Genomic DNA, 9,782 nt, shown 5'->3' with positions numbered 1-9,782 from the left:
CATATATACAATATATTTAATCGCATTTTTGTTTTATTTACGAATTAAACAAAAAGAGAGAATCTAAGATATTTAAATAAGATTTAAATATCTTAATCAATTATGTGTCGGAATTGATTGGGATTGACATTTGAATTAATATTAAATATTAATTAAATAGTTTAATTAATCATTTAATGTTACTTTAATTTGAAATTCTTTAGTCAAATTAATTGTTGGATTAAAATGAAGAAAGTCAAAATGTTACTTCATTTAATGGAAAAATCCATGTTAGTGGAATTTTGAGGTGTCAAAATTTGGTTTAACCAAACTTGCATGCTTGTCAAATAAACCCCACAAGTTTGAGTGGAATTTTGAGTGTCAAAATTTGGTTAACTCAAACATTCATGCTTGCCACATAATCCCAAACATTTGAGTGGAATTTTAAGTGTCAAAATTTGGTGATCTCAAATTTGCATGAACATGCAAACATGACGCTTTAAATAGAGTGATCATGGTACGTGGAAGGTCTTCTTCTTGGTGAAAAACCTTGAGAAAAACCTCTCACAAACACTCTCTTCACATATACAAAATCCCTACCAAGTTTAGTCACTCACCGGATTCCACAATCCCGTTCTAAGGCCGGAGGATAGTGGAGAAGACACTAGTGGTGGTTCGAAACCGGTTCGTGAGGAAAAATGAGTTTGAACTACAAAAGGTTAGTATCTAAACTCATTAACTTTTAATACTTATGAACATGCTAGTTATTTACTATAATTGATGTTTTAAAAGTGCCTAAGATCCAAATTTCTTCCACATGTGTTATATTAACACCATCACACATAACGTAAAACGTATTATTCAAGTTCAACTATATTCTCAATGCCTCCGGGAGGCTCTTCCAAAATCAAGAAGTAAATTGAACATCCCTATTTGACACAATGGAGACTAGTACGCCATGTAATCATACGACTTCCTTTAGATATATCTATGCCAACCTACCAACTGAATAGGTTGGCTTTCCAAATATGAAATGTGTCGATTTGGTCAACCGTATACCATGCCCCATAATATCGTAAATCCTTTTCTTGTTTCAGGTAGGTAACGAAGTTCATAGGTACATTTTTCTATTTTCATTGAGGCACGTTTAGAAGTAGTAGCAATCCAGGAGGCTTCTGCCTTAATGCCTAGACTTATTGAAACGTTAGGCACTTACTGATGTATTTTGCAATATTTTATTCATCCCAGGCAACCATTAGCATGTCTTCGAATCCTGATACATCTTTGTAGCTCCCGGATGATTCTTATAGGTTTTCTCATGGGCTTCATATTGAATTTCCCTTTTGATCTCATTGTCATTAGGGACGCACATACGATTTTGCCACCCCAAGTCTCTGCTCATTCAAACTCTTGTGGGCGGATAACCTTAGCAAATAAAGGATCTTCTCTCTAAGCTATAGCGACTTTCTGCTTTAGAGTCGAATGAATTATCATCTAAGCTAGCTGGGTCATCCTTGCCTGACCTTAACCTCTATTTAAGCTAATTTAAAACGTACTAGATTCTCGTCTGTCTTATAAGCACTACTGATGAATGAGTCGTTTCACAACTCAGAGCTTTAGTGAATGCCAAGGTGGCATAATATCTATGTTATAATCCTTCACCAACTCAAACCATCTTCGTTGCTACATATTTAACGCCTTTTGGATAAATAGGTACTTTAGACTCGTATGATCTATATATACTTGTATGTTTCCACAATACCTCCATATCTTCAGAGAAAACACCAGATAATTACGTTCACAGTCCTTCAATTGTCGCGATGCAAAGACAATGACTCTTTCGTTCTACACGAATACACAATTCAAACCTCTCTTTGAAGCATTATTTTAAATCACCAAATTCTTAGTGCAATTAAGTTTAGTGAGTATTGTGCCATCACCAACCACTTCTTGGAAACTCTTTTAACATGCTTGATTCCACTTAAAAGTCTTTCCCCCTCTTAGTCAACTTAGTTATCTGTATTGCTATCTATGAATAGTCTTGAATAAATCCCTTTTAATATTTGGTTAGAACTAGAAAACTTCTCACTTTTGTGACACCATGGTTAGACAATACCAACCTTTAACTATTTCGACCTACACTTGATCTATAGCAATGAAATCATTAGACGATGGACAATAGATTCAAAAATTAGGTGAGACTAGAAATTTAACACGAACCGGCGTAAACCCTTGAATTTGTAAAGGAGAAAATTCAAATGAATTTGCCATGGGATGTGAGGAAATACTTTTTGTTTTCAAATTAGTTCGGTTTGAGTGAATTTATTTATTGATTGAGTTCAACAAAATCTAAATCACAAAATTAGTATTTGGGTTCAACTTTGAATACTCAACATTGGCATTTAAAGACACTCTTTCATGAATGAATAAAAAAGATGAGGAGGAACAATCAAGAGAATATTTAATTTAGAAATTCTTAAAATTAATAATAAACATTCCCACAAATAACGGGATGATAGGGACCATTTAAAATGGTAGTGATGATAGGGACAATTTAAAATGGTAGTTAAATGTAAACGCTCAATTCCAAATGCAATTGGACTTGTGTTAACTACATCTGCCTCTTATTTTTTTTCTTTTAATCTTTACAAGTGTAAAAAATTAATTGAAAAGTCAAACGGGAGTTTCTATTTTAAAATATTTTAAGAATTTTATATAAAAAAATAATTAATACTCCCTAATCCTCTTAATAGTTATTTTATATTATTTTTTATCAACAATGTTTAATATCTCAGTACAACGATGAGAAATTTTCTACTTAATCTAAGGCCGCTATTGTACACATATCGTGAACATTGAATACAGAAATACTTCATTTCAACTTTCATAAAACATAACCTTCATCTTAAAACACAACCATGAACTTACGTGTTCGAAAAAATCTTTAAAACGACACCAAAAAGAACTAAATAAAATAAATGAACGATTAAATTAAAAACATCATATTCTAACCTGAGTTTAAGAAAAATAAATGCGACTACCCTATGCATGTGTCATGGTCTCGAGTTGCGATGTCGTCGTCCGCCATAAATGAATGACTTGTTTTAACATAAAATAGAAGTAGCACGTAGCTTAAGTATTTAAAAAAATATTCAGTAAGTGATTTCGATATTAGAGTTGAATGATTCAAGCGCGTGTGTGTAAGCCGGAGTCAAAGGCTTTCCAATTCAATAAACAAGTTGGTTTGGTAGGAAAATGAAAGGGGTAGGACTGTAATTTCATTCAACTCATATAAAAGGAGAAACAATGAATGAAAAGAACCAAGCAGACCCTTGTTGATGATGAAGAGAGGTTCTCAATTTCAAGGTTTCTAGGTTTCATGTTGACACGATATCATCACCGTCTGAAGATACCCACCTCGATGGCTCACATCCGCCTCCCACGGAGGTCGACCCGCCCGTTGACAAATCGGTACGCTTTCTTCTTTCAAAGGGGGCACTAGAAATTTTTTTAACGAGCCAAATCCTTAATTTCTAACGTTTTATATAATATGTTTCTTGTAACGACCCGAAATTTTCTACTTAATTTAAGGTCGCTACTGTATACCTACCATAAACATTGAATGCGGAAGACTTCATTTAAATTCCATAAAACATAACCTTTAACTTAAAAACACAGCCATGGGCTTACATGTTTCGAAAACATCTTTAAAATACACAACAAAAGACCCCAAATAAAATAAATAAGCATTTAAGTTTAAAACATCCTATTCTATCCTAAGTCTAAGAAAATGAATACCACTATCCTATGCATGTGCCATGATCTCGAGTTGCGATGCCGTCGTCAGCCGTACAGGAATGCCTTGCCTTAACCTGAAAAATGTAGTAGCACATGGCTTGAGTATTTAAAGAAATACTCAGTAAGTGGCCCCACTATTGGGGTTAAATGCAACAATCACATGCAATAAAATGATGGGACCTATCTTTCGTTTCGTTCCATTTCGTTTCATTTCGTTTCTTTTTCGTTTCATTTCGTTTCATTTTCCCTACGGTGTAATCCTAACAGGTAATCGTGGACGTGTACCATATACTCTACACGTAGCCCATACGTGTGAGTATGAGCTCACCAGCTAGTTCGCACACCGCTGGACCACTGTCCCTAGCCGGTGGGCATGCTCTAGGGGCCCACCGGGACCCGTTAAAACTAAAACCGTCACGGCAGCGCTATGCAGGGCATAACGATCGTTGTCCTGCCATTTGGATGTACGCGTCCGTACCCTCGTGATGGGATAGGGGTATCCCCCCTAATGCATGATCACACAATATGCATGAGGTCCCACTAGTCCTACAGTCATCATTTAATGAACATAACCCCGTGTCACGTTTTCATGCTTACATGTCATTCTCATTCTCATTCTGTTACATATCATACATATTCCTAGCGGGGTTATGTATCATGCAATTTACCGTATTTCATGTCATACAATTCATTCAGTTACATTCCAATACTCATACAACAAGCCATAATCGTACAAGGGTCACACATCGTCACATGCATTCATATAACATCAACTAAGCAACATAAATAACATACATTCACGTTCACATGATTTCGTACTTAAGCACAATAATCTAGCATACAATGTATCATATCATAACCAAGTCATAACGTAAACACTTCATAGTCATATCGTTCTCTAACTTACCATAGCCTTAACGTTCTAATACCTATCACGGACATATCATTACGTGACGTACCTTAGTCATATCGTCACAAGAACGTACCCTAACGCTATCGTTCTATCAATCTATCACAAACCTATCCCTTTCTACCCGTAACCTAACCGTATTCTTTCATCAATCTCTCCTATCGTTACATTTCGTTTTGTGCATCCTTCTCGTACCCTATCTTAAACATATCCTTGAGCACATCGTACCATAATTATTATCATACAAACCACATATTATAACATAACATAACATAACATATAGGAAGCATATCGATCCACAGACAATTCACACATATCAATATATATGACACGTACAGAACCACAGGGCACGTGTCAACATCAAATATAACCATGCCGATAGTAAGGTCACTTACCTGGATAGCCTAAGTCGTTGTCACAAATATATCTTTAATGAAAGTTCAATTCCGTCCTTTGAAATCCGAGTCAACCTATATGAGCTCATGACATCAGTTTCAATTTGAACTCTATAAAATTATTTCCCTAATTTACATTGACCAATAGTAAAATTCAGATCTTTCTGTTAGACAAAATTTAAAGAATCTCACTGTCCTCCAATAAAAATTGTGATGTTTTCTGTTACACAAAATTGGAAGGAGCTCACTCCTTTTGATATTTCGTTTTATTGTTAAATAGTGTTTAACAAATTTTTCCTTAATCTCCCTCCCTCTCTCTCTCATCTTTTTCATTCTGTAAATAGGTTTTAAAATTGAAAGGAGCTTATATTTCGTTTTATTGTTAAATAGTGTTTAACAAATCTTTCCTCAATCTCCCTCTCTCTCTCTAATCCTTTTCATTCTGTAAATAGGTTTTTCAATTGTATAAACAGATATTACTGGTCAATGTTAAGTACAGACTGGATCTTTTAGTTTATAGATTTGCCACCTAAAATTTTATTGAATCAAGTTATAACCTTATCGTATAATTAAAATGCTAACAAAACAAAAATCTAATGATTGTATATGGGATTTGATTATTACAGACTGTTAAGATAGGAAACAAGATTTGATCCTCAATTAATTTCTTATCACCATAATTATAAAGGAAAAGGAAATATTTTACCGTAATAACTGACAAAAATCTCTAAATCTGCAATCTACTGAAAGCCATTGTGCTTCTTCTCAGATCTGACCATTGTTGTTTTTCTGTTTCTTTCTTTTTCTTTTGGCAGGTGGGATGGGTCGAGGAGAGATAATTGTGGGAAGGGAAGAGGGTTAGTGGAGAGAGGTGGGGAATGATTTTTTTTTTTTTTTTTTTAAATTCTAATTTTAATTAATTAATTTATTTATTATTATTATTATTTTAACTATTTTTTATAAAGTTTTTTTTTATTTGTTTATTTCTTTATTTACTTTTCGCTATTACATTTCTTAACTTCTGAATCTAAGGAATGTGGTTAACCATTTTTTCTTTAAACTATCCACACTAAGATAGAGGAAGGATTTCACAGCTCGAGCCGAAACACACCATTACCCAATTCAAGTTCAAAAAATCCAATTGGTGCAATGGGCAATGTTGTCCCTCTAAATAAGTTCCAATCGATTGCTGAGCACTTAAAATTAAAATTTAAGGGGAACAAAAAAAAAAAAAAAATTGAGTCTTTTGTTTATGGATTTGAGGAAAACTCCAAATTCATCAACGGCGGTTCATTAGGCTTCAATCCAAGGGTACCATGAACTTCGTAGGGATGAGAAAAGAAGGTTTTATAAAGAAGTCGAGGGCTGAAGAGCTCTCTATCGAGTTTCCCAATAACTTAAAAAATCTGCGATAAAATGAATATTCTATCAAGAAAAAGAATCAGGGAATTTGGGGAACATACAATAATTTATCCTTCCAAAATTTTTCTTAAGCTCGAGAAAAAGATAAGATTTAGGGAACATACAAGAATTTATCCTTCCAAAGTTATTTCTTAAGCTCGAGAAAAAGATAAGAAAGAAATCTCATGAAGGAATCTAGAGATAAAAGTGTTTAGCCAGACTAATAACGTGATAAGGCAACCCTAATTCTCAGCCCAACGATCCAAGCTTTTGTTGAAGCAAGAACCCTTGAATCAAAGTAATTTATACCTTCTTATACGAAATTTGGATCAACCAAGAGATAAGGCTAGAATTAGATTACCTCTTATGATCGAAGATCTAGAAGCAAGATTTGAAAACCTTGTTCTAAATTGAGTCACTCCACAATCGAACTTGATCAAGGCTTGATTGAATGGCTCGGGTGCAATTAGACCACAAGAATTGCCTAAAACTTAGAAATGGAAAATATGATGCTCGAATTTCTAAGGGAAACGTCTCAATTTGAGATATGGATTACATTCATCCACCAATCTGAATTTTACATAACATATTGTAGGTATTTATAGTCTCCCGACAAAAGACGTTTGTGGACGGGATTTATTCCCGATCCCCTTTAATCTCCACAAAACAATAAAATAAGTAAAATTGACCATTTGACTTTTAAATAATTTATGAAATTAAAAATAGTTTTTTCTACAACTATTGATGTGCTTGAGTGGTTACTGCTTGATCTTATCATCTTTCCCTCTTCAAAAGGATAGAAGGAATAGGAAGCAAATTCATCCCGTTTTTTCCTTCACCTCCTTTTAAAATTCACCTCCTTTTAAAATGTTTCACTCACAACGATATGAGAAGGAAATTAGAAGTTAGAAGGAAATTAGAAGAAATAGTTCCTTCACCTTCTCTTGAAATGTTTCACTCACAAAAATATTAGAAGGAAATGAAAAGGAATAGGAAGGAAATTCATCACCTTCTTTCCTTCCCCTCCTTTTGAAATGTTTGGATCAAATCTGCATGCTTCACTCACAAAAATATTAGAAGGAAATTAGAAGGAATAGGGAGCAAATGAAGTGTATTACATCCATAAACTATTTCTTAAAGAATAAGTCAGCAGCATGCTTTGCATCAACCATTTTGACTCATTTTAATAAATATATCTACCACAACAAAAATACATTCTTTACTATTTTTAGTGTGTAGTAAACCAAGAACAAATTTTATAGATATATTAGTCAAGGTTTGTTACGTACATTCAAAGGAGTATAAAATCCGTTTGGTTATGATCTAGATTTAGTTTTTTTGCGTTTAAAACATTTGCTATAAAACTTATGGACATCGTGCTTCATCTTCGGCCAAAAGAAGTGTTTATGCAACATCTTATAAACTTTATTAATCCTGAGATGTCCCATTAATTAATGCACCACCGTATGCTTCTCTCAAAAACAAATCTTTTATAGAACAATTAGGAATACAAAGCATACTTTTCTTAATTAAAAAATTTATGAAACACAAATCTTTTATAGACCCTTCACATACTTAAGTTTTTTTTATCAAAGTGGATCACAAATTCTATAGGCCATAAGTAATGTTGCGGGCACATGCAATATATGAACTACAAACCGTTATCATAGGTAGGGTATTTCAATGTTGCCCCATTTAGTTTTTCACTAAAATACACTAACGACTTTCCATCTTGAATTAAAACAGCACTTATGACCAAACCACATGCATCACATCTAATTTCAAATATTTTATAAAAGCTAGGCAAAAGAAATAATGATGCATTGCTTAATTTCTTCCTAAGCAAATTGAATGCATTCTCTTGCATTTCTCCCCATTTAAAAATAACATTCTTTTTTACTAAGTCATTCAATGGTTCAGCTATGGTTCTAAAATCATTTATAAATCTCTTATAGAGATTAGTTAATTCATGAAAACTCTGAACTTTAAGTGCACTTTTTGGTGTTTGGCAAATTCATGATGAATTTAACTTTGTCTCTGTCTAATGCTACTCTACTTTTACCAACTATGAAGCCAATAGAGTGAACTTTTTCCATGCAAAAACTACCCTGATTGAAATTAAATTTCTCTTTTCGATGTGTAATCAAAACTAATTTAACATGCTCCACATGCTCAAGCAAAATCTTCAAAAAAATTATAATATCATCAATATAAACAACAACATGTTTTCTCAACCTTGTTCTAAATTGAGTCACTCCACAATCGAACTTGATCAAGGCTTGATTGAATGACTCGGGTGCAATTCGACCACAAGAATTGCTTGAAACATAGAAATGGCAAATATGATGCTCGGATTTGTAAGGGAAACGTCTCAATTTGAGATCTGGACTACATTCATTCACCAATCCAAATTTTATATAACATATCGTGGGTATTTATAGTCTGTCGACAAAAGACGTTTGTGGACGGGATTTATATCCGATCCCCTTTAATCTCTACAAAAGAATAAGTCAAATTAACCATTTGACTTTTAAATAATTTATGAAATTAAAAATAGTTCTTTCTAAAAATATTGATGTGCTTGAGTGGCAAATGCGATAAGTTTGAAATCAATTGATCTCTCTACACAGTAGGTTAAAATTCTGTTGTTGACATATTTTTTTGAATCTTCTTGGCAATAGGTCCATTTGGAACTCGGCAAGATTTAAGTTTTTCAGTGAACTTTCGAGGGTCGTAACTTAATCTACAACTCACTAAATAGTATGAAATCAATCCCTAAATCTTCATTGTAACACCATTGTCAAGTTCCATAAAGAAATCAAGAGGTGAAGGGCACTATACAAGGTTGGGAAGATCAATCTTCATAGGTGTTGACGCTGGCCAATCTTGTCTTCTTCCCCTACCTCGGGGGAAATGGCATGTGATTCTTATCATAACGAGTTTCTAGGTTTTAACTCGGCAAGATTTAAGTTTTTCAGTAAACTTTCGAGGGCCGTAACGTAATCTACAACTCACTAAACAGTATGAAATCAATCCCTAAATCTTCATTGCAATACCATCGTCAAGTTCTATAAAGAAATCAAGAGGTGAAGGGCACTATACAAGGTTGGGAAGATCGATTTTCATAGGTGTCGACGCTGGCCAATCTTGTCTTCTTCCACTACCTTGGAGAAAATGGCAATGGTATGGGTAGTTCAACACCGATCCAAACCTGATCCTGCCTCATTTTTTCTTTAGTTAAACTCAGTGCAGATAAGTTCTCAAGAAACTCAGTACGGTTCTAAAGTAATACTTAAAGA

General features: G+C 33.8%; 1 long non-coding RNA gene across 1 annotated transcript; it reads right to left on the bottom strand.

Moving 5' to 3' along the window:
- Positions 1-3,748: 3,748 nt before the first annotated feature.
- Positions 3,749-5,872, bottom strand: LOC147792327 (uncharacterized). The gene is made up of 3 exons (XR_015421282.1): positions 5,789-5,872; positions 5,083-5,157; positions 3,749-3,851 (listed from the first exon to the last, which is right to left on the bottom strand). It is a non-coding gene; the product is annotated as an uncharacterized LOC147792327 (long non-coding RNA).
- Positions 5,873-9,782: the final 3,910 nt, after the last annotated feature.

The sequence above is a fragment of the Cucurbita pepo genome, chromosome 6 (genome assembly GCF_057944985.1).
Source record: "Cucurbita pepo subsp. pepo isolate OVF chromosome 6, ASM5794498v1, whole genome shotgun sequence".
Taxonomy (NCBI): Eukaryota; Viridiplantae; Streptophyta; class Magnoliopsida; order Cucurbitales; family Cucurbitaceae; genus Cucurbita; species Cucurbita pepo.
The sequence above is the reverse complement of the archived record's forward strand: the minus strand, read 5'-3'. Positions and strand labels throughout refer to the sequence as shown.